The sequence below is a fragment of the Pleurodeles waltl genome, chromosome 2_1, assembly GCF_031143425.1.
Source record: "Pleurodeles waltl isolate 20211129_DDA chromosome 2_1, aPleWal1.hap1.20221129, whole genome shotgun sequence".
Taxonomy (NCBI): Eukaryota; Metazoa; Chordata; class Amphibia; order Caudata; family Salamandridae; genus Pleurodeles; species Pleurodeles waltl.
In genome coordinates this window covers 537,446,442-537,464,756 of record NC_090438.1, presented here as the reverse complement: position 1 = coordinate 537,464,756, position 18,315 = coordinate 537,446,442, and the positions used below count along the sequence as shown (strand labels likewise).

Below are 18,315 nucleotides of genomic sequence, written 5' to 3'. Positions count from 1 at the left end.
AGGCCAGAGCCTGGAACGATCGCTGATGGGCAGCCTGACCCGAATGAATGCCCTCCAGGTACGCATTGCTGCGATGAACCTCCCTCTCCACCCCCTGGATGGCATTCAAAAGGGTAGTCTGCCCAACAATGAGCGTTCGGAGGAGGTCAATGACCTCCTCACTGAGGGCAGCGGGGGTAACAGGGGCAGGGCCTGAGGTGCCTGGGGCGAAGGAGATGCCCGGCTTCCTGGCAGAGCGGGCACGGGGCGAACGCTGAGGGGCTGCTGGGAGGGCGGAGATGGTGCGCTGGGTGGCGGCTGTACCTGTAATGGCGGGGGGCACGGATGGTGCCACCCCCGCAAGGGAGCTCCCTTCCGAGGACGTGTCCGTGTCGCTGCAGGGTCCAGTCGTCCCCGTTGTGGAGCTCCCCTCGCCCTCCGTCTCACTGGTCCAGTCAGACTCTGTGGCATGGCCCTCCTGGGCCATGTGAGATGCAGCTCCCTCCTGCCCCGATGCCACTTCTCCTCCGCCTGATGATGCTGATGCACACAAGCACAGAAAGACAAACAAAAAGGGGGGGGGGAGAGAGAAATAAAGAGATTTTGAGTACATGGATCACCGGTACAGTTAGCGGACATGACAGACACAGATGCCCCCTGCACTAAGTTGCGCACTTGGGGTCCCCTACGCATTCCGTGGAACATGCCCTACACGCCTAGAGTTGACAACTGCACCCATGGATGACACGGCCCAGGGATGGCTGTACTGGCACACTACTGAGGGTGGTGGCTGGGGATACAGGGGCTTACGGGGGTGCCCAGCCTACAGATATCGCCCTGGCCTAGGGGGACCCACAGCCCTCCTCCCCCACCCAGACACCTCCACTGCGCGACAACAGAGTAGATTATGCTTGTACTCACCCCCTTGTGTCTGCTGTGCTGCCCTCACGCGCCCATCCAAATCAGGGTAGGCCACCGCCAGGATCCGGAACATCAGGGGGGTCAGTTGACGGCAGGCACCCCGCCTACGTTGGGAGGCCATCCCCAGCAGAGACTCGGCGGTCTTCTTGGTCCCGCGGCGGATGTCCTCCAACCTCTTGCGGCAGTGGGTGCCCCGTCGATGGTGGACCCCCAGGGTCCGGACTTCCTTGGCGATGGCACGCCAAATCCCGATCTTCTCATGGGCGCGGACCTATGTGACACGTACAGGGAGGGAGAAATACCACGTTCAAGTTTGTCTGCATTATCGTTGCCAGTGGCCCAACGCCCCCCATCCCCGCCAGGCCCCCCGCCAGGCCCCCCGCCAGGCCCCCCGCCAGGCCCAACATGCCCCCCATCCCCGCCAGGCCCCCCGCCAGGCCCCCCGCCAGGCCCAACATGCCACCCATCCCCGCCAGGCCTCCCGCCATGCCCCCCGCCAGGCCCAACATGCCCCCCATCCCCGCCAGGCCCCCCGCCATGCCCCCCGCCAGGCCCAACATGCCCCCCATCCCCGCCAGGCCCCCCGCCAGGCCCAACATGCCCCCTATCCCCACCAGGCCCCCCGCCATGCCCCCCGCCAGGCCCAACATGCCCCCCATCCCCGCCAGGCCCCCCGCCATGCCCCCCACCAGGCCCAACATGCCCCCCATCCCCGCCAGGCCCCCCGTCAGGCCCAACATGCCCCCCATCCCCGCCAGGCCCCCCGCCAGGCCCAACATGCCCCCCATCCCCGCCAGGCCCCCCGCCATGCCCCCCGCCAGGCCCAACATGCCCCCCATCCCCGCCAGGCCCAACATGCCCCCCATCCCCGCCAGGCCCCCCGCCAGGCCCCCAAGCCAGCCAGCGGCCCCAAATCCATATTGAATTAAACTCACTTGTTGGTCTGGAGGACCGTAGAGTAGCGCATACTGGGGGAGGACCCCATCCACAAGTTTCTCCAACTCTTCTCCAGTGAAGGCAGGGGCCCTTTCCCCAGGCGCAGCAGCCATTGTCCCTTCCAGACCGAGGTCACAGCAACACTTGCAGTATAGGTCCTCTCCTGTGAAAGTTCAAGTCGCAAGTGAATAAGTAGATAGAAAATGGCGGTCACGTCCGCGGCGGTGCGTACCGCGGCGGTGCGTACCGCCACCGCCGGCGCCCTTCGCCATTGGCTCCTGAAACCCATAGGCTTCAATGTTAACCAATGCGGCTTCGCGCCGCGGTCTTCGACCGCCTACCGCCACGGTGTGCCACGCCAGCGCATTGACCTCACATCCCATTGTCACACTTCACAGGTCAGGCAGCCGCCATTTCGAGGGTCCACATGGCTCAATTTCAACTGCGTCACACAGGCCTAGGCCTTGCATAGCCACTCAGACACGCCATTCACTGCATAGAGAATCATTTACTGTGCAAGCTGTGAGTACGTACCTGTGGGTTGCTTGACTGTGTGCTCCATGTTGTCCTTCCTAGGCACCGTCCGCTGGGTTTGGCGAGGAGACGGATGAATCCTCCCGTGTACAGGCCGCTGGTGGACCTGTCGACAATGGAAGCACGCCACATTATCCTGACCTACCGGCTTGACCGTGCCACTATACATGAACTGTGTGCCCAGCTGGAGCCCGACCTGATGTCCCCCATCCGCCAACCCACAGGGATTCCCCCTCTGGTGCAGGTCCTGTCAGTACTCCACTTCTTGGCAAGTGGGTCATTACAGACAACAGTGGGAATTGCTTCTGGGATGTCTCAGCCCATGTTTTCGAAGGTGTTATCCAGAGTGTTGTCGGCCCTGATGAAATACATGAGGAGCTACATCCTTTTCCCTGAGGTGGGCGAATTGGCTGCAGTGAAGGGTGATTTCTATGCCCTTGGACATATTCTCAACGTCATTGGTGCCATTGATGGGACCCATGTGGCTTTGGTTCCCCCAAGAGACAGGGAGCAGGTGTACAGGAACAGAAAAAGTTACCATTCCATGAACATCCAGGTGGTGTGTTTGGCTGACCAGTACATCTCGCATGTAAATGCCAAATTCCCTGGGTCAGTGCATGACGCCTACATCCTAAGGAATAGCAGCATCCCTTACGTGATGGAACAGCTAGAGAGACACCGTGTATGGCTATTGGGGGACTCTGGGTACCCCAACCTGTCGTGGCTACTGACCCCAGTAAGGAATCCCCGGACCAGGGCAGAGGAACGGTACAATGAGGCCCATGGGCGTACTAGGAGGGTGATCGAACGCACCTTCGGCCTCCTAAAGGCCAGGTTTCGGTGCCTGCATATGACAGGTGGATCCCTAATGTACTCACCTAAGAAGGTGTGTCACATCATCGTGGCCTGCTGCATGGTTCACAACCTGGCTTTGCGCCGCCAGGTGCCTTTCCTGCAGGAGGATGGTCCAGATGGTGGTGTTGTGGCAGCTGTGGAACCTGTGGAGAGTGAAGAGGAGGAAGACGACGGGGATGAAACAGACAACAGGGACAGAATCATTGCACAGTACTTCCAATAGGACACAGGTAACAATTCAAACATAATTTTGTTAATGTAAACTACTCTCCTGCATCTCTGCTGCCTGTCTATTTGCCCCAGTGTATGATGACTGAGTTGTGGCTTTTCCCTCCCTATTTCAGATCTGGGGTCCCCACTACGAGTCCTGTGCTTCGTTTCCCCATGGACTACAGCTTTGTGGCAGCTGTTTGTTGACTTCACTATGTACAAGGACATATTTGCATTGTCATGTCAATTACAATATTTTGAATTCACAGCCAGACTCCAGATAGTTTTGTGCAAAATAGGTGTTTATTTCAGTGCTCAAAATGGGATGGGTGGTTTCAAGTGGGTGGGGGCTATGGTGAAGGAATGTCCATGGCAGAGTCCAGAGTGACAGTCACACAGGTGCATTGTCCATAGGCCTGTGGAGAGATGGAGCATGGGCAGTTCAAGGATGGACAGGGTGACAATGTGGGACAGTGGGATGACATCAGGTGGTATCCTTTGCTGGCGGGGGTCTTGACATCCTACTCTGTCTTCTTGCGAGATCTCAGGGCCCTCTTGCGGGGTGGTTCTTCTCCTGCAGGAGGTGGGGGTCTGGTGGGCTGCTGTTGTGCGGGGGTCTCCTGTCCACTAGCGCCGGCGGAGGTGGTTGGCTGTTCTTGGTCCAGGCTAGTGGCAGGGGCCCTTTGTTGTTGTTGAGTGTCCGTCCTGGTGTTGATGAGTTCCTGCAGCAGCCCTACCATGGTAACCAGGGTGGAGGTGAGGGCTCTGATGTCCTCCCTGTACCCCCGATAGTGTTCCTCCTGCAGTGCCTGGATCTCCTGGAACCTGGCCAGTACCGTCGCCATCGTCTCCTGGGAGCGGTTGTGAGCTCCCATGATGGTGGTGAGGGCCTTGTGGAGAGTGGGTTCCCTGGGCCTGTCCCCCCCCTGTCGCACAGCTGCCCTCCGAGTTGCCCTGTTTCCCTGGGCCTCTGCCACCTGGCCGGTGTGCCCACTACCACTGCCCCCAGGTCCCTGTTGTTGTTGGGGTGGTGGGTTATCCTGGGTGCCCTGTAGTGGTAGACACACCGCAGATTGACGCGCCCTGGAGACAGAGGCATGGGACTGCTGGGTGGGAGCTGTGCTGGTGTTCCCAGAGGGGTTTGGGTCTGTAGTGGCCTGTGCCTGTGTGAGGGGAACCGACTGTCCAGAGGTCCCCGATGGTTCGGGCTGGTCATCAGTGTCCAGGTCGACAGAGCTGCTGTCATCGCTGACGGCCTCTTGGGTGGGGGGTGTGGAGAATTCTGGGCCCTCCGTGGCGGTGTGTTGGCGGTCGGGTCCTGCAGGGGTATAGAGGTATGGTTATAGTTTCAATGTGTGCCATATGGGTGTATCTGTGGGTTCCCGTGTCCCCAAGTGCTGGCATTCGTGTGTGGGGGCTTTGGTGAGGGTGGCTTGTGGGGGGGATGTGTATATGCATTGGGCATGCTTTGGTGATGGGTGTCCATGCTTAGTGGACGCATGCAGGCCTAGGTTTTGGGATGTGTGGGTTGTGATGGTGAGACATTGGCAGGGAATAGGTGTGCTGGGGGTGGGGGTGAGGATGGTGGTGGGGGTGAGGATGGTGGTGGGGGTGAGGATGGTGGTGGAGGTGAGGGTGGGGGTGAGGATGGGGGTGAGGGTGGGGTTCGAGGATGGGGGTGAGGGTTGGGGTATGATTTGGCATGCAGGTGGGGGGGAAGCAGTAGTGAAGCTTCAACTTACCAGAATCCATTCCTCCGCCGACTCCTGCGAGGCCGTCAGGATGCAGGATGTTCAAGACTTCCTCCTCCCATGTTGTAAATTGTGGGGGTTGAGGTGGGGGTCCTCCGCCAGTCTTCTGCACGGCGATGTTGTGCCTGGATACCATGGAACGCACCTTCCCCCGTAGGTCGTTCCATCGCTTCCTGATGTCTTCCCGATTTCTGGGGTGCTGTCCCACAGCGTTGACCCTGTCGACAATCCTCTGCCATAGCTCCGTCCTCCGGGCAATGCTGGTGTATTGGATCTGTGTGCCGAAGAGCTGGGGCTCTACCCGAACGATTTCCTCCACCATGACCCTGAGTTCTTCGTCTGAGAAGCGGGGGTGTCTTTGGGGTGCCATGGAGTGGTGTGTATGATGTGTGGGGTGGAGTATGTGTAGTTAAGTGTGTTGAGTGTGGTGGTGTGTGTTGTTTTGTGTGTGGATATTGTGTGGGTGATGGTGTAGTGTGCCTCTGTGTGATGGTGTTCTGTGATCGCTGCTGTGTCTCTCAGTGCTTCTTTTTGGATTTTGGTCGAAGGGGTTTGAGGGTGATGTGGGTGTGTGTTTTATATTGTATTGTGTGTGTGGGAGTGGTGTGTGTATGTGTATCAGGTGTGTGGAATTCAAATCGGCCAATGTGGCTGAGTTTTGTTCGTTTGTGTGTATTCTGACTGCGGCGGTGTGTACCGCCAATGGAAAACCGCGTTTGAAAGACCGCCACGTGGATTCGTGGGTCGTAATGGCATGGGCGTATTTCTGTTGGCGTGACGGTGGAGGTTTTGTCACCTCCACTTTTCTGCCGACCGCTGGTCTGGCGGTCTATTGTGGCTGTCGGATTTTCGGAGGTTTGGCTGCTGCGGGTCAGAATGACCGTGGCGGGTTACCGCGACCGCGGCGGAATTATGGAGGATTTCTGACCGGCGGTAGGTGCCTTTTACCGCCGAGGTCAGAATGACCACCATAGTAACTTAATGACAACACTACAAAATGACACAACACAGGTTCAGAAAAATAGAAAAGATTTATCTAAACAAAACAAGACCAAAACGACAAAATCCACAATACACAAGTCAAGTTATAAATTAAAAAGCAAAAAGAGTCTTCATGTAGTTTTAAACACATCGCTAGAGCTGCTAACGTGAAAATAACCCTGCACGGGCGAGTGTCCATCAAAAAGGGCTTGCGATGCCTCGATATCACTCATGAGCGAGACCTTGCATCGTTTCTCCTTCAGTCGAGTCGCGTGCACCGTTTCTTCTCTCCACAGGAAAACAATGCATCAATTTGGTCCGCACACTCGGGTCTGGGCAGGCCTTACGTTGTTTTTATCTTACCAGTCTCTGTCAGCGATGCTGCGCGTCATTTCCCCAGCTCCAGGCGTCGATCTTCCGGTCGTGTTGCAGCCAAGATTCAATTTTCAGCTGCGAAGCTGGTAGCGCGTCGATTTTTCAGCCACAGATCAGAGTTCAGTCGATCTTCTCCCCGCACAGCAGTTGCTGCATCGATTTCTCACTCTTGGGCTGCCAGTTTCTCCTTTCAGGGTCCCAGGAACTGGCTGGGCACCAGTTGGCAGAGCAGGAGTCTCTCCATTGACTCTCGGTGCTGGCAGAGAGAAGTCTTTGCTGTCCCTGAGACTTCAAACAACAGGAGGCAAGCTCTAAATCAAGCCCTTGGAGATCTTCACAAGAAGGAAGGCAACACAAAGTCCAGTCTTAGTCCTCTAGCACAGCCAGAAGCAGCAACTGCTGGATAACTCCACAAAGCACAGTCACAGGCAGGGCAGCTCTTCTTTCCCAGCTCTTCAGCTCTTCTCCAGGCAGAGGTTCCTCATGATTTCCAGAAGTGATCTAAAGTCTGTGGTTTTGGGTGCCCTTCTTATACCCATTTTGGCCTGTGAAGTAGGCTTACTTCAAAGGAAAGTCTCTCTTGTTTGTAAAAATCCTGCCTTGCCCAGGCCAGGTCCCAGACACGCACCAGGGGGTTGGAGACTGCATTGTGTGAGGGCAGACACAGCCCTTTCAGGTGTGAGTAACCACTCCTTCCCTCCCTCATAGCACAGATGGCTCATTAGGATATGCGGACTAGATTCCAGCTCCCTTTGTGTCACTGTCTAGAGAGTGGTGCAAACAGCCCAACTGCCAAAAGTGGCATTTTCAAACACACAATCTTAAAATCATCTTTACTAAAAGATGTATTTTTAAATTGTGAGCTCAGAGACCCCAAACTCCACATGTCTATCCTCTCCCAAAGGGAATCTACGCTTTAATCACACTTAAAGGCAGCCCCCATGTTAACCTATGGGAGAGATAGGCCTTGCAACACTGAAAACCGAATTTGACAGAATTTCACTGTTAGGACATATAAAAACATTAGTATATGTCCTACCTTAAACATACACTGCACCCTGCCCATGGGGCTACCTAGGGCCTACCTTAGGGGTATCTTACGTGTAAGAAAAGGGAAGGTTTAGGCCTGGCAAGTGTGTACAATTGCCAAGTCAAACTGGAAGTTAAAAACTGCACACACAGACAATGCAGGGGTAGGCCTTAGACATGATTACAGAGCTACTAATGTGGGTGACACAATCAGTGCTGCAGGCCCACTAGTAGCATTTGGTTTACAGGCCCTGGGCATCTCTAGTGCACTGTACTAGGGACTTACCAGTAAATCAATTATGCCAATCATGGAGATCTAATTACATACCTATTTTATACAGGAGCACTTGCACTTTAGCACTGGATAGCAGTGGTAAAGTGCCCAGAGTAACAAAAATAGCAAAAACAGAATTGAGCACACACCACCAACCTGGGAAACAGAGGGAAAAAGTTTGTGGAGATCACGCCAAGGATGCCATGTCTAAAAATAATCAACTACGAGCAACTACCAAGGCTTGAGATACCAGTGGTAATCAACAAAACCCAATAATGATATGACTTAGTAACTATTTACTGTTCCAGAAACTAAAGTGAAGTACTAACACATTCATATATACAGACCAACTGTTCTCAAGCCACTCTGGAATTGCCTCAGGTTTTTTGGTATGATGGTAACTGTCTCTCTCTTTTTGTATTTGCAATATTATTCAGCCTAAACTGTGTATGTTCATTCTACTTGCACCTGGTTTCTGCTATGCCCTCACAGTCTCCTGTCACTCAACACCCACATTCTGTCTGAACAAAGCTCCTCTCACACAGTCCTGTGCTGCTCTTATGGTTTATCCTTAATGTCTGCTCACTCCTGGTCCTGAGACCTCACAGCATCCTGTTGGTCGTTTCTACATTATACCTGCTCACACTGACAAATCTTCTCGTCTATTAATCCAGCAGTACTTTGAATGCTGAGATTTGTAAGTTCATGCCCGTAGCTATGAGAACATAGAAGCCCCATAATGCACAGTACTGCTGGGTAAGAAGCCAAGACATGCTGTACTAATCACACATGATGTGTGTCCATTTGTGTGCTGGTTATTCTCCTCTTCCTTGTAGCACCCTTTCTTGGCTGGCTTTCCTGCACAACTAGCCTCCTTTATCTCCCAGTGCCTCTCCACATACAGCTTCTCTCCTCTTTCTGTCACAGCCTCCTTGCTCAGGTATCCTCTGCTAAAGTTTTGCCTCTCTGCCCTCGACTAGGAACTTAATAAAAATGGATCAAAACAAGTGAGTCCACATTCAATAATACTGTTATTCATAAATTCATAACATTTCATCAAATTTCAGAGCCAGTATTTGTAATTAAGGCATTCATTTATGACATCAGTTCCCTTCTCTTGTGTCCTTCAGCACCAAGGTCTCTCCTGGTGTATAAAAGGATTTTACTGTTTTTAGGTGTGGGCAAAGGAAGTCAGGCCCCCTGCACATGTGTGTTCATATGAGAACATTGTAATACAGCGGCTGTGTATCAGTGGTGATGTGTCAGCCAGCACTAGCATTTTATTGTATGGTGGTTTACTGGGATTGGATATCCACGGATACCTACATTTAGCAAAACAGGCCTACCATTCCTAGAATGCAAAGTGGTAGTGGCAAAAAGACAAGGCCTGCTGCGAGTGGTATCTGGCAGGAGACAGGTCTGGAATTCAGAGGTCAGAAGACAAAACAGAGGAGGATTTTTCATGGTACTTGTTGTACATGGATTCTACCTATTTCAGCCCCCTGAATTCTATGCATTTGACAATCCAGTTTTTGGCCTTTTACTGTAGCTACTCTCACCACCTGAGTCTCACTCACTATAAATTCACAGTAAATAAACTAAGAGTGCTATTTGCCAGCGTCTGCGTTTTAAGATAAGCCTGCAGCCTGGTATCTGGACCCCTTCAGGGATTGGTACTGACCTTGGCATCCATAGTGTAGGTCTGTTGTGATTACTGAAGATCTGTGGTGCTTAAACTGAATTACATATTATAGGTAAAATCTGCATTAAAGCACATATTAGCCTCAATTAGGCTTAGTGCTCCATCAACTTATCAATGTAAGGGTAAACATACAGTGTAGATCCACAGTCCCTTAATCAATCTAATCTCCTTATGAAACTTTAAGATATGCCATACTTCACTGATTCAGCTCATAATCAGATTCCAGGCCTTTGTACCCTGTACTGGGTCACGTTAATTACTCTACCGTCCAGTAGGGGGATCCATGGCCTCCACACACAATAGAGCCATTAACAGTGCTTGTCCCGGTTCCCGGGAAAGGAACGAGTTGGGAGGTAATATGCATTTGTTAATTAGCTTGTCACACTGAAGCTGGGGAGGTGAGCTCTGCACAAAGGAGGAGGGTCAGAGCTCTGGCGCAAACAGAGTAGGGATGCTCCTTTAAATTTTTGGTGGGAAGGGATTAGACAGCTGTCTCAGATAGGGGTGAAGCTGAAGCTGTCAGGGAAGCTTCTTCCACAAACAGATTGAAGTTCCATATTGTAATGTCCCACAGTGCTGTTCAGGAGGGTTGGGACAATGGTGGAATGATGATGTAGCACCGTAGACTTGGCCAAGCATACCTGATTTCTATAACTTTCCAACCCATCTTAAAAACCACTGCACAAGGGAGAGACAGATGAAAAGACATGGGACCCGGGAGCGATCACGACAAATGAATGCCTAGCTGTAAGGTGAAACCATCTGTTAGCTCTGCAAGAATATACTCAAGGATTTTAACTCCAGCTGACCCCAGGATTAAGATGGGTCTCTCCAGGGCCTGTGATGCTTGTCATGTTATGCCCTTTGAGGAACAGTTGTGGGAACAGATCCGCTGGAGGGCCCTTGAGGGTAGATCGCCGTGGCTTCTGTGAACTGGCCTTTTGACCTTGGTGTTGACACAGAGGAGCCCTGAAAGACAGCCAGGAGGCTTTGGCACCCAAGGAGTTCAGCCAGAAACATGTTCTGCCTGAGTAATGCCCAGGTGGAGCAGCACATGTGCAGGTAGCTGGCTGATGGTGCAGGTGACCCAACAGAAAAAGAGGCATGTGGGTGCCCCGAATGTGTAGGTGCTTCTGCACAGGGTAACAAACCCTGCAGCAGCCAAGCCCATCATGATATTAACCTCTCAGGCTAAAATAGCTCCTCAGATCCCTCTAAGGCACTGCAATGTGTACACTGTTATCCTTTGTGGTGCCCAAAAGAAGGGCAAGGGTACATCCAATGGTAATTTTAGCGTGTTGGGAGCTGGAGGAAGACTAGCAGTTACCCCTGACATTTTCTTAACAACTAGCCCTAGGTCTCCAAGCAAATTATATTAATGCTCCAGGAGAGGTGTTGCTGTCTTTCAAAGCTCTCATTGAGCCTTTGCTTTGGCACAATGGTTTGGGAGTTTCAAGTTATTGGTGGGTCATAGAACTGTAATAGCAGCTCAGCAACAGGTTTTTATTTTTATTTTAGTGCTTAATAGCAATGTCGATGACTAAAAATAGAAGTTTTGAATGTTGGTACTACCCCATTGACTTCAGTTGTGGGTTGCAACATCTATTGCATATTGGTACTGTTCCCATTGATCTCAGTTGTGTTGTAATGGTGAAATATAACATGTTGGAATTTGTACGAGTGTTGTCACACCCTGACAAGGACATTAGATCGGCCTTACTAATAATGATTGTCCAAAGAAGCTAATAGGCCTGCCTTATTGATAATGACACCCTTTACACTATGATATTGTGTCTAGTATTTGTAGGAGGTACTGTAATTTTAGGATTTAGGGCTGTGTAGGGGTATATTGTGTTATGAGCGTCATCAAATGCATTTACTCATTGTACATATTTGTAATTTGATGTGTGCTATTTAGTAGTGTGCACGTGATAAATGTATGTTTCCTTTTTAAAGCAGTGACTAGACAATGATTTATTGAGTGTTGTTACGTACCAGTGAGCTGGGGTTACTTGCCCACACCACCTCCCTTGAGTAGGCTTTGGACTGCTCTGCTACCCTGAGAAAGTCAAGTGTTACAATGGGGTAACTCGTTCCAAGTCAAAATAAATTTGCAGACATATTACTTGTGAAGGGCTCCCATCCTTCACAACTAATAACCCGATTGTTTACAGAACTGCTGTCTCACTCTCTAAGGGTTTTGTACTCTGTATAGTTCAGATCTTTATCAGCCTACTGCACTGTGGCTGCTGGTTAGTTGCAGCATTTCTGATAGCCTCTCAAATACAGACAATGATGGGCTGGTGGCCCAGCTAGGAAGCCTAACTACCACTGCAGCAGAGCGGTCTTGTGCCCCACCTTGTGAGTCCTTTAGCACTATGATCCGTCTGCATCCCCACATTCCTAATACTTATTGCACTTGCTCTGTGTGTGGAGGGATATTTGCACATCTTCTGTCTGTGCTGTATCTGTTAGGTCCATGGAAAGGATGTTTGTATTGCTGTTCCATCTGCGGTATTTGCTCTCTTTTTCAGTGGAGCTTGCACTATATCTTCTGTACTCCCTGTTTAACATAATCTTGCAATGCGTCACCCTTGCCGTAACATTTCTGTGTATACTCGACGCTTACACTGCTGCTGCCTATGCAAGTCCTATTCAGCATCTGAGAAGAGATTGTTCTGCTGTTTTTCATTCAGTCCTAGTGTTTGGATAAAGGAAGATTTTCTTTCTGTTGTCTGTGATGCACATGGCCTGTTAGTGTGAGGGACGTTCGTACCACGTGTGCCCCTACTGTAAGATTTCTCCACTGTCTTTCTGTAAATGTACCTTTTACATATGGGTAGAAGCTGGCACACCTGCAGTTTATTCTTCACGAGTTCGGTGTGTCTGAGCAAGTGGGCATTGCTGTTGCCGGGGCTGTACCTGGTGTGTGTTTGAGAGAAACTGTTACTGCCCGTGGCACATGTTAAATGTATCCAAAGCCAAAATTACTAGCTTTGCTCAGCTGAGTGAACAGTTTGTAAAGTGCAACTGCTACCAAAATATTTTTGGGAAAACCTTGATTTCTAGCTTTAATGTGCTAGTGCATGCACAAGCGGCATGTGTGCATCCATGTGTTTGCCTGCATTACAACATTGAAGACAGGCCTACCTTTACATTACCGATGTTTTTTCCTTTTGAAATGATGTGACGTTTGCTGGAAAATATGCATGATCTGAGAAGCCAAACATGACTGTCATTTCAATGAGCATCATAGATAGTCATCATATACCCTCCATATAAACAACAAGGAATGTCAATGCTGAAAGGAGCCACATATCCATTTTGCCCAGGGAGGAAGAGAGTATTCGTTTATCTAGGATGAAAGTGCCATCACTCGAATGAGGACATATTATTATATAAAACATTAACTAGGTAATAGTTCAAAAATTAGAGTTGTCAAAAAGACCAAAGGACGTATTCTTGGATTGGTAGCAAACTCGTACTTCCTTGTCTCATTTACAGGTAGGAGAACCGTAGAGGTTTTGATGGTGGTGCCTAAACTGGCTTGCTGTTGGAAACGTCTTACCACGATGAGCCATCTGCCTATGGGGAATAGATTTGTCGGACTGGGGTTACCATGCCGGGAACGGCGATCTACGGCAGGGAAACTCTCTGCATGTAAATGCTTCCGACTTTTTATTTTTCATAAACAAATGCCTGCATTGAGAATTTATGAGAGTATTGGGCACAAAAAATTCATCAGCCTTCATTGTAACCACCACAGCTGCGACTGCTCTGAAGACGAAGATATGGAAATATAGTAGGCGTCACTGGTCAGGGGGAGCAGAGGACATAGCCTTGGGGACCATCCGCTAGTATGCAAATGACATCAGGGGGCATATTTATACTCCGTTTGCGCCGAATTTGCGTCGTTTTTTTCGACGCAAATTCGACGCAAAACTAACTCCATATTTATACTTTGGCGTTAGACGCGTCTAGCGCCAAAGTTCATGGAGTTAGCGTCATTTTTTTGCGTGAACACCTTCCTTGCGTTAATGATATGCAAGGTAGGCGTTCCCGTCTTAAAAAATGACTCCGATGCTATTGCGTCGGATTTATACTCCCGGGCAAAAATGACGCCCGGGAGTGGGCGGGACTAAAAAAACCCGCATTTGCGCCGGATTTTAGTGCCTGGGTCAGGGCAGGCGTTAAGGGACCTGTGGGCTCAGAATGAGCCCAGAGGTGCCCTCCCAAGCCCCCAGGGTCACCCCCTGCCACCCTTGCCCACCCCAGGAGGACACCCAAGGCTGGAGGGACCCATCCCAGGGAAGAAAAGGTAAGTTGTGGTAAGTTTTTTTAAAAAATTTTTTTTGTGGCATAGGGGGGCCTGATTTGTGCCCCCCTACATGCCACTATGCCCAATGACCATGCCCAGGGGACAGAAGTCCCCTGGGCATGGCCATTGGGCAAGGGGGCATGACTCCTGTCTTTGCTAAAACAGGAGTCATGTTAATGGCATTTGGGCACCCACAAAAAATGGCGCAAATCGGGTTAAGACGATTTTTTTGCCTCAGCCTGACTTGCCCCATTTTTGGACGCCCAAACGCCATTTTTCCCTACGCCGGCGCTGCCTGGTGAACGTGTTTTTTTTTCACGCACACCAGGCAGCGCCGGTCGGCTAACGCCGGCTAACGCCATTCAATAAATACGGCGCCCGCATGGTGCTTCAGAATGGCGTTAGCCGGCGCTAATTTTTTTGGCGCAAAACTGCGTTAGCGCAGTTTTGCGTCAAAAAGTATAAATATGGCCCCAGATGTTCTACTCTACATTATGTGTGACTGAGATCTTGCTTATAAAGTGGCTGATACAAAATGCAATCTAAGCAGGTTCTGGCTATCGTTTGAGTTGTTTGTAAAGTTGTAATTTGCAGCACTTGAGCTCCCCTTTCTACAAGCACACAACTGATTCAACTAACGCAGTTACAGTCCTTAAACTGCACTCATACCGCTCAACCTGTACTCAAACACCCCATGCTGTGCACACAGTCACTCCCCTCACCCTGCACTCACACATACACACACACTGCTCAAACTTCATTCTTACAATCATAGCATTTTCTATGGACTCACAGCCACAACACTCACCTGCATTCACAGAACTCCTACCTACACTCACAAAATGCACCACATACTTGCACTCACTCAGCACTCGTGCACTAGTTCTGATACTACATTGAGCCTTTGATCGAGCAAAATCTTGGGGGAATGAAAATTGTAGGCTATCAGAGATCTAATTTAAGATGAGAAAGCTGTAAAGTTCACTATTTGTGATGTTTTGAAAAAGGCAAGAGGCAGCCTTAGTTCGGCCAGGCAAAATGCCAGTTGTTAATACCAAAGCTCGCTCCCAAGGGAATGTTTGAAGGGGTCCTGAGAACAAGGCTTCCTCAAAGAACAAGGGTGACTGTGGCTGTAGTTTTCCTGGTGTCTGTGCAGACAGCTCACAGCGCACAAGCCTGGGCGGCACTACAGGACTGGAGGCCGGAATTTATTTAATGTCACCAAACGTTTTTCTCGTACTGCGGAGCTGTGACCCCTAACTCCCAATGCAACACTTCACTCTCTGGCTCTGACCCCATGCCTGCGACAAGCTGCAAGTCTGGAAAAAGCAAATTCAGCTTTTAACTTTCCACGCTGGTAAATTGAATAATATTAATTGGCTAACAGGAACATCCATTTTTTACATTGCGTATTATTGTTATTTAAAGTGATAGAAAGATGAACTATAACAAATGGCTAAACTGAAAATCAAAGAGGCCCATCCTCCTCACTTGCAGCTGGCCGGGAAGAAGGATTCCTCCTCCAGGCCAGTGATAAGGATTCTGAGGAGCTCAAGGGGAAGAGTCTGCCAGTAGTAGGAAGGGATACCTTTAATCACCATATTAAAAGTGACAGTTGTCCCGCCCCGGAAATGACGTCATATCCGGTGGCTGGGACTTCCGGTGTCCCAGAAAGCCCTCCCCGGAAGTGACGTGCATGGGGGTGTCACGTGGTTTGTGAACACGTGGTGTTGGCTGGTAGAGCCACCCTTTTTTTTTTTTTTTTTGAAATGTTGCATATAAGGAGCTGGTTAGAACCGGCTGTCAAACCGCAAACCAGGGCTGAATCAGTTTGCCAAGGCGCTATGAAGAGATACAATCCGATCGCCAGAAAAGCCGTCTCCTCAGGGGCCCTGAACACTATTGGTAGATATTACCGGACCCTCGCCCCTCGTACGATGGATGAGAATGCACAACAGGGTGTCCCAGACACCCGGGATACCGATGTTACAGGTTTTCAAGAGGAACTTTGCCATCGGCTTGAAAAGCTTGACCTCAAGGATGTGTCGCCCTTGATATCCCCTATTAAGGGGGCCGGCAGTGACAGCGATGTCTCGAAAGATGGATTAAGCGGGGCATCTAACGTCGTAGACATTGAAGTTGAAGAATGTGTACCACCCCCGAATTCGCCCATCTATGAAGACATGGGCTTCCAGGAGGACCCCGAGGCAGAGGCCTTTATTTTACAACCATCAGGTGTGAGTTCAGGCGCTGTTTCTGCCCCAATGGACCTCTGCGACTCCCAAGATTTCAGAGGAGCCTCTGAGTGTGAAGCGAATGCTGAGGTTAGTAAAGACATTTTTTATTTTATTTTTTTATGCCTGTATACTCTAATGTCATACTTTTAACTAATAATGTGTCTTGTGCTTTCTGTTTGAACCCTAGAACATAACAGAAGAAAGAGAGCCTCTAGAAGGGTCAGCTCCAAAGGTTAACACCGTAAATTTTTTCTGCTTATGCTGTTCCAGACAGTCTGAAAGTATTACAAGCCAGAACAAAGAGCCTCGTAAGAAATGTGTTTGCACCTACACTAGCCACGATCTTGAAAAGGAAGCTCCGGGTGTACCCTGTGACACCATATGGCCGGTTAAAGGCTTTGCAGCTGCCGTTGTGAACGCTTGTGTTAAAAGGGATTATTATGACCTTTGCTACGGGCATAAAATTAATGACCCTCAACAGGAGGCTCACGAATGTCTATACGATGCATACACTGCAAGAACAATTCGTCACGTTTGTAACCGGATAGACACTTATCGGGTATATAAGCTGTTAAGGGTTGTGTATGGGCTGTCTGCTGTGAAGAAAAGTGTCCACTGTGACATGATGAAGGTCTTGGCTGCGGCTGTCCTTGAGATCCGATACGCTGCAGAGCCATGCTCAAAACTCGACCGCATGCACGGGATGTGTCCCCCCTTTGACAAACGTATGGTAGAACGGGTTATAGAAAGACGAATGTGTGACATTTATTATAAAAACAGAAGAATGTTGTCTTTAGCCCCTCGAAAACTGTTTTAAATAAATAAATAAAGAAATAAATAAAAAATAAATTTAAAAAAAAAAAAAAAAAAAAAAAAAAAGTAGACCATAAATATGTTACTTAACGCTCCATACTTACTCACTTTTAGGAGGGGATTCCGGGTATCGAGGTGCAAGATGTCTATGAGTTACAACCGGGCTACATCTGTATCGGGAGATTGATTTTTGTGCTGGTTAAAGAAAGAATAGCTGAAATACAGCCTGTGACTCTGCGATGTCTGAACATTTCGGAACCTTCTGCCTTGTTGCAATGTAACTGCCATGAGTGTATCGCCAAGTGGTGTATCAATGGCCGGCTAAACGCATCTGTTAAATGCTGGGCCTTGGACAAAGACCACAAGCGCAAGTTAAGACTTTCACCTGAGACGGGGGTGCATGAGGCTTTGGAGAACATGACTGTAGATTATCTCACAAATAAAGGTTCTGCATTGTCCTATCTAGAACTGTATGAACTGTTGAATTATATCAGTATCCTGAGCGTTCAGAGTTATAGACGTGGGGAACGGGAAGTCATGTCTAGAGCTATTGAGAGTATAGCTATAAAAATATCAATGTTTGTGTCGCTTAGGGTTTGTAAAGGAACATGCTCTGAGTAACATGTGTAGTGGATGTTGTACTATGTATACGTTTGTAAAAAAAAAAAGCCACATTGGATCCGGGTTTTGACATTTATAAGCTATGTAGCACAAAATGTCAAATACACGTTGGTTGTATACCCCAGCCGCACATGTATGTTTTTTATGTTTAATAAAATGACCTTACACAAAACAGGTGTCTTTCATTTCGGGGTGTTGATGTGAGACAGCATGACGGATGCTGATTTAAGGAAGCTTTATTACGATAAACAGGGGGTTGGAAGTTTCGGAGGCTCCGATGCTCTATTTAGAAGGGCTCGAGCTGAAAATGAATCTGTAAAACGTGCCAGTGTGAAGACTTGGTTAGCTGGGGAAGAGGCTTATTCGCTGCACAAACCTGCCAGGAGGCACTTTAAGAGGCGGGCCACCGTTGTTAACGCACAGCTCGATTATCAGTGGCAGGCCGACATAATCAGTCTTCAAGATCTAGCAAAACATAACGATGGCGCCATGTATATATTAACCGTCATAGACGTCTTGTCCAAATACGCATATGCAGAGGCGTTAAACGATAAAAGTGGTACCAGCGTTACAGCTGCTTTTAAAGACATCTTCGCTAGCGGGCGTGTGCCCCAGAAACTACAAACAGACGCCGGAAAGGAATTTTTAAACAAACATTTCCAAAAATTATTAGACCTGAACGCTGTTCAACATTTTGTAACGCACACAGAGGTAAAGGCTGCTGTTGTAGAGCGTTTTAACCGTACTTTAAAGTCGAAGATGTGGCGATATTTCACCGC

The 18,315-nt window shown here is 49.5% G+C and overlaps 1 protein-coding gene across 1 annotated transcript in view; it reads left to right on the top strand.

Moving 5' to 3' along the window:
* Positions 1 to 18,315, top strand: part of VOPP1 (VOPP1 WW domain binding protein) — a 459,612-nt gene that overhangs the window by 315,179 nt on the left and 126,118 nt on the right. The window lies entirely within an intron of this gene.